Source organism: Prionailurus bengalensis, chromosome B1 (assembly GCF_016509475.1).
Source record: "Prionailurus bengalensis isolate Pbe53 chromosome B1, Fcat_Pben_1.1_paternal_pri, whole genome shotgun sequence".
Classification (NCBI taxonomy): domain Eukaryota; kingdom Metazoa; phylum Chordata; class Mammalia; order Carnivora; family Felidae; genus Prionailurus; species Prionailurus bengalensis.
Genome location: NC_057344.1, coordinates 156,941,088 through 156,947,087, shown reverse-complemented (window position 1 = coordinate 156,947,087; position 6,000 = coordinate 156,941,088).

Sequence of the window (6,000 nt, the reverse complement as noted above, 5' to 3'; positions counted from 1 at the left end):
GACATAAGAATGAATATATAGACCAATGGAATAGATTGAGAATTCAGAAATAAATCCTTAAATTTTGGTCAGCTAATTGTGACAAAGGTGACAAGATAATTCAAAGGGGAAAGACCAGTCTTTTCAACAAATGGTGCTCTGAAAACTGGACATCCGTTTGCAGAAGAATGAAGTTATATCCCTTCCTTAAACCTTATACAAAAATAACTCAAAATGGATCATGGAATCAAAAACAAAAGCTAAAACTATAAAACTATTAGATGAAAACGTAAGAGCAAACCTCACGGATTAGGTAATGATTTCTCAGATATGACAACAAAAACACTAATAAGAAAAGATAAATTAGATAAATAAAACTACATAAAAATTTAAAACTTTTGTACTTTTTTTTATATTTAATCTTTTCACATGTATACATCTCTCAGATTATTTTTGATCATAGCCAAAAAGTTATTATGCACAAAAATATTTAATTACTCATCCCACCATCACAACATAATTATTTTCATCATAACCTCTAATTTTAGGTGTATCTATATAAGGGAAATTATGGTACATGCAAGTCAATATTTTTGTTTTATATTTGCATTTATAGTATGTATTTTTGTCATCATAACAACTGTAATGAAGTGAACAAAGAAACAGAAATAACGGCCTAGTGGTTGGGTCTTTTTAATCATGTATCTGATAAAGGAATTGCATCTACTGTATATAAAGAAACATTGCAACTCAACAATAAAAAGACAAATAACAAATTTAAAAATTGACATTGAATTGACATTTCCCCAAAGAAGATATACCAATGACTAACCAGCATTTAAAAGATGTTTAACATTATTAGTCACCAGGGAGATTATATCAAAACAGCAATGACATGCTACTTCACATCTATTAGGATGAAAAGACAGATAAGAACAAGCATTTGCAAGGATGTCGAGAAATTTGGAATCCTCAGACATTGCTGATGGAAATATATAAAGCTGTTGATGTTTTGGAAAACAGTTTTCCAGTTTCTCAAAAAGTTAAACATAGAGTTGCCATATGACCTAGCAATTTTACTCCAAAGTACACACTCAAAAGAATTGAAAACATATGCCAATACAGAAATTTGAACATAAATGTTAATAAGCAGCATTATTCATAATAGCCAAAAGTGCGAAAACAACACAAATTCCTGTCAATCTATGAATAGATAAGTGAAATAGGATATATTCATACAATGGAATATTATTTGGCCTTAAGAAGGAATGCAATTCTCATATTTGCTACAACATGGATGAACCTTGAACACATTGTGATAAATTAAAGAAACCAGACAAAAGGACTATGTATTACATGATTCTACTTATATGAAATGTCCAGAACAGGCAAATCCATAAAGACATAAACTTAGATTAGCATCTTTTAGGAACCATAAGAAGGGAGGAATGGGGAATGACTGCTAATGTGTGATGGGTTTCTTTTGGGGGTGATGAAAATGCTCTGGAATTAGATGATGACAGTTGTACCACTTCATTAATATTCAACACATGTACATTTTAAAATAATGCAAGTGAATTGTACACTTTAAAATTAATAATTTTAACAATAAATAAACTCTTAAAAAATGCCAGCATTGGGCACTACTCCAGACTCATGAAATCAGAAGTTCTAAAGGTAAGCTGACTGTTAATTATTTTGGCAGCTCTTATATAAAAACAAAAGGTTACAAGTAGTTCACTTCCTCATAGCCAAATGCATAGGACTCCTAGCTCCATAATTACTTTGAGACATTTCTTTTCTATATGAAGATTATTTATTAAGTATTTATTTAAATTCCAGTTAGTTAACATACAGTGTAATATTACCTTCAGGTGTTCGACATAGGGATCCAACACTTCCATACAACACCATGTGCTCGTCACAGCAAGTGCATGCCTTACCCCATCACCTATTTCACCTACTCCCCCCCCCAACTTCCCCTATGGTAACCATCAGTTTGTTCTCTATTATTAAAAACCTGTTTCTTGGTTTGCCTCTTTCTTTCTTATTTTTCCTTTGCTTGTTTGTTTTGTTTGTTAAAATCTACACTGAGTGAAATCATATGGTATTTGTCTTTCTCTGACTGACTTATTTCGCTTAGCATAATACTCTCTAGCTCCATCCATGTCATTGCAAATGGCAACATTTCAGCCCAAGTGTCCATCCACTGATTAATGGATAAAGAAGATTTAGTGAGATGTGATGTGATATATATATATATTTCACATATATAATTTATATATTATAAATATACTTCATATATTACATATATAATGGAATATTACTCAGCCGTAAAAAAGATTGCTGTTTTCATTTTAAGGGAGAAAGGGCTATAAATGCTCAAAAATGTTCAATTACTCACCATTCCACCATTATAACACAATTATTTTCATTTTAACATTCCTTTCAATCCTTAACCTTTTCCATATAAGGGATGTTATGATACACACAAACTTTTTATGTTTTCATTATTACATGATTATAATGCAATAAAATTAAATAAATTATCCAGTGCTAATTAAGGTAACAATACTTCAATGATAAAGATAATGCTAAAACTAGAATCTCAGTACACACAAATTTTCTTTCTGCTATTGACTTTTTTTTTTTAAGACTATCTTCCAGAAGTGGGAATTTGGGGCTTTAGCATTTGTATGGTATTCCACTGTGCTTTTCAGAAAAGGTAGCACTAATTTTGTTTTAATGTTCGTTTGTTTATTTTTAGGGGGAGGGAGCAGCAGAGGGAAAGGGAAAGAGAGAATCCCAAGCACTGACACTGCAGAGCCCAATGCAGGGCTTGATCTCATGAACCACGAGATCATGACCTGAGTGGAAAGTGACCCAAGTGGTCACTTAACTGACTGAGCAACCCAGGCACCCCAAGGATGATACTAATTTATGTTGGTGCTTATGTAAAATTTTTTTTCACACCTCACAAGTGTGTCATTTTATTATGGTGATCATTTTTTTTTTTGCAAGTTTAATGTTATAACAGTGTTTAAAGGTCAAATCTCTATTCTTTGTTGTGTTGTTGTTGTTTACACAGGAGTGAAGTTAGGCCCTCCTACAGTGTTACTCATCTAGTGCCAGATGATAATATGCAACCACAATAGTAGGTTAATTAAACTAGCAGTACTCCAGAATAATTTTTAATACCATCTGTTTGGGGAATCATCACAGCTGAACCTTCCAACCTACATACTACATTCACAAAACCTTCATTAATGGGCCACATTAAATTTATTTCACAGCCACCCTGTGACATTCACAGAGTAGTTCTGAGTAAAATTATAAAAACTGTAAGGATCGATGTATCCTATAAATGATCCCTTCCCACTTAGTGGCCCTCTTTTCTCCTCACTCTATTTTTTATCTTCATTTTTTTATTATCACCAAATAAAACATATTTTTATAACACAAAAAATAATGCAAAAATATATAAATCTTTAAAATCATTTATCCATCCCTGCTATTCAGTCAAACCCCGACTTTATGATAACGAATATTAACAGTCTAGTGTGTATCTTTCAATTGTTTCCTTATGTTCACACAAGCATATATTGAAATGTTTAACATCTTTTCTTTTTCCTCTATGACTCCTGGGACTCTCATAATCATTCCACAAGTTCCCACTAAAAAATGTCCTCCATTTTTTAAATTTACATGAATGACTAACCACTTAAGATATTAATCTCCCAGTAATAATTATTGTTAACAGGCCAAAAAGCTGTAAATAGAAATTAAATTCTGACAGCAGAATTGCAAGCATCAGTCAGTGGAAAAAAGAAGATTGTGGACAGTTGGACTCGTGGAAGGGGCACTATGTAGCCTTCCTAAACCTCAGAAATATCTTTGAGTTCTTAGCCTTTCTTACATGTAAGGCAGTCTTTAAGCAATTCTTATTCGTTAAGCATACACAATCTGGAAAGTTTCAGTTTACAGAAAGATGTTGATATAATCTCACATTCACATACATACATAGACATGTACCCAGTTACTATTTCATCCATTGCAGAATATACTAGTCCTTGCATGTTGCTGAAGAGCTATACACGCTCATCAATGAAAAGTGTCTGTTGTTTATGCGTTGACTTTTTATATGAGGACAAACCAGGTGGAAAATAACATGTAATGTATTAAACAATAAAGATGATTATGAAATAATAGAAAATAATGAGGAAAGAATGAGGTAACACAACAGCAATGTTTAGGCAACTCCTCTCACCCCAACTGCCCCAGGTAATATGTGGGAGAAAGGAATGCAGGCAATATCTAAGGTTTGCTTTTGTCTGGATCTTTGAAGTTCACACCTGCTTGTTATACCTCTATTCATTGAGCTGTAGAGCTTAATTGAAGCACTTACTGGGATTAGAGAAAATATAAAACTTAACTAGACTACAATATTAATATAAAATATTAAGTTTTCCTGTAATAAAATCAAAATTTCAAAATACCATTGGAAAAAAATACCATAGTTCTAGAAAATGTAACAGAGACAGTTTAAGTATTGAAATAAAATCTTACCAAGTGTCATGGGAACATTGTCTAGAAACTCTCAAGATAGATAATCTCAGAAGAGAAATGATTAACATTTCAAACATTCCTCTAGAAATATTTTTATTTATATTTCTTTGGAGAAGAGAGACTTCATGAGACTAATATTATTGTGCCCACATAAAATCAACATGAATTCTTGACATAAAAGGTAGCTGAGTTCACTTTGGTTATTCATGTTTACATTCTAAATACTGAAGCAACATTTCAGCACTGAGAGTCTATGATTTAATTTTGTGAATTACTTTGTGTATTATTTCTCTAAAATATTATTGGGTGTTTCAATCTTGCATCCATTTTCTTATCTCTCTTGCTTAACACAAACCTATTCTGTTTTAAGGAAACTAGTAGAAATCTTAGTCAAATAGGAAAGCCAAAGATGAAGACAAGAGAAACAGTACAAAAACCCAGGTTTGAGGGATGAAGTAAGATCCAAGACATTAAAAGTGTTCATGAAATTAGCAGCTGAGGATTTTGGAAATAGGTAGGAAGAACACAAACCAGAATAGGGTAATAGTTAATATTGGTGATCTGGAGCATTACAAAAGAGGCCAAAGAAGGATTTTATTGTCTGGCAGCTAACCACCCTGGGATGGACCTTCAAGGTTAACATAGCTATAAAACTGGATTTCTATGTTAGATTAGGGCACTATTTGTGAATATCCACTATTAGGCTTACTCGACCTAATATTTTACAGTCATTAGCATATTAAAAATTGATTTATTATGTAATCTTTGGAAATGGGACACAAAGTATGTCGTAGAGGTAAAGGTTAGAGTCAGAAGATAAATCAAACACACATAAAGTGAGATATCTAAAATCTGGTACCTGGCAATTCCTGGGGCAGCATAAGGCAATTGGTATCTCAAAGGACAAAATGCAGACATGATTGAAGTTATCTTATACTGAGCATAAATATATATTTTACTCAATGTAGATAATAATAAATTTTCTTGAATATTTTTAGAAGTGAAAATGGTCTTAATAAAAATCTCATCAGATTATAAGAAGAATTAGGGAAAATAATATTTTTAAAACATGAACAAATTTTCTAATATTTTTTTAAATCAGGTGTCAGATTTAAATATATCCTCATATTTTTGAAACATATCATAAAGGTTTTAAATATCATGAATTGTTTTCCAAACAAAACAAATAAAAATATGCAGATAATCTAGTATAATTCTGCCTAAAATTAGTGAGTTCATGATTTGATGAAATATAAAATTCAACTAGAAGATACATGTCCACTGTCTTTATGCACAAAATTATTATGAGCATTAATGCTTCACAGGAGATATAAAAAACCATTATTTCCTGATAAAATACATGTCATTATCTAAATTTTAATTTATTCTGATCCATGGGAGGGAAATGAACACCCAGAGGCCAATGAAGAATTACAACAATTAGAAATGTTAAAG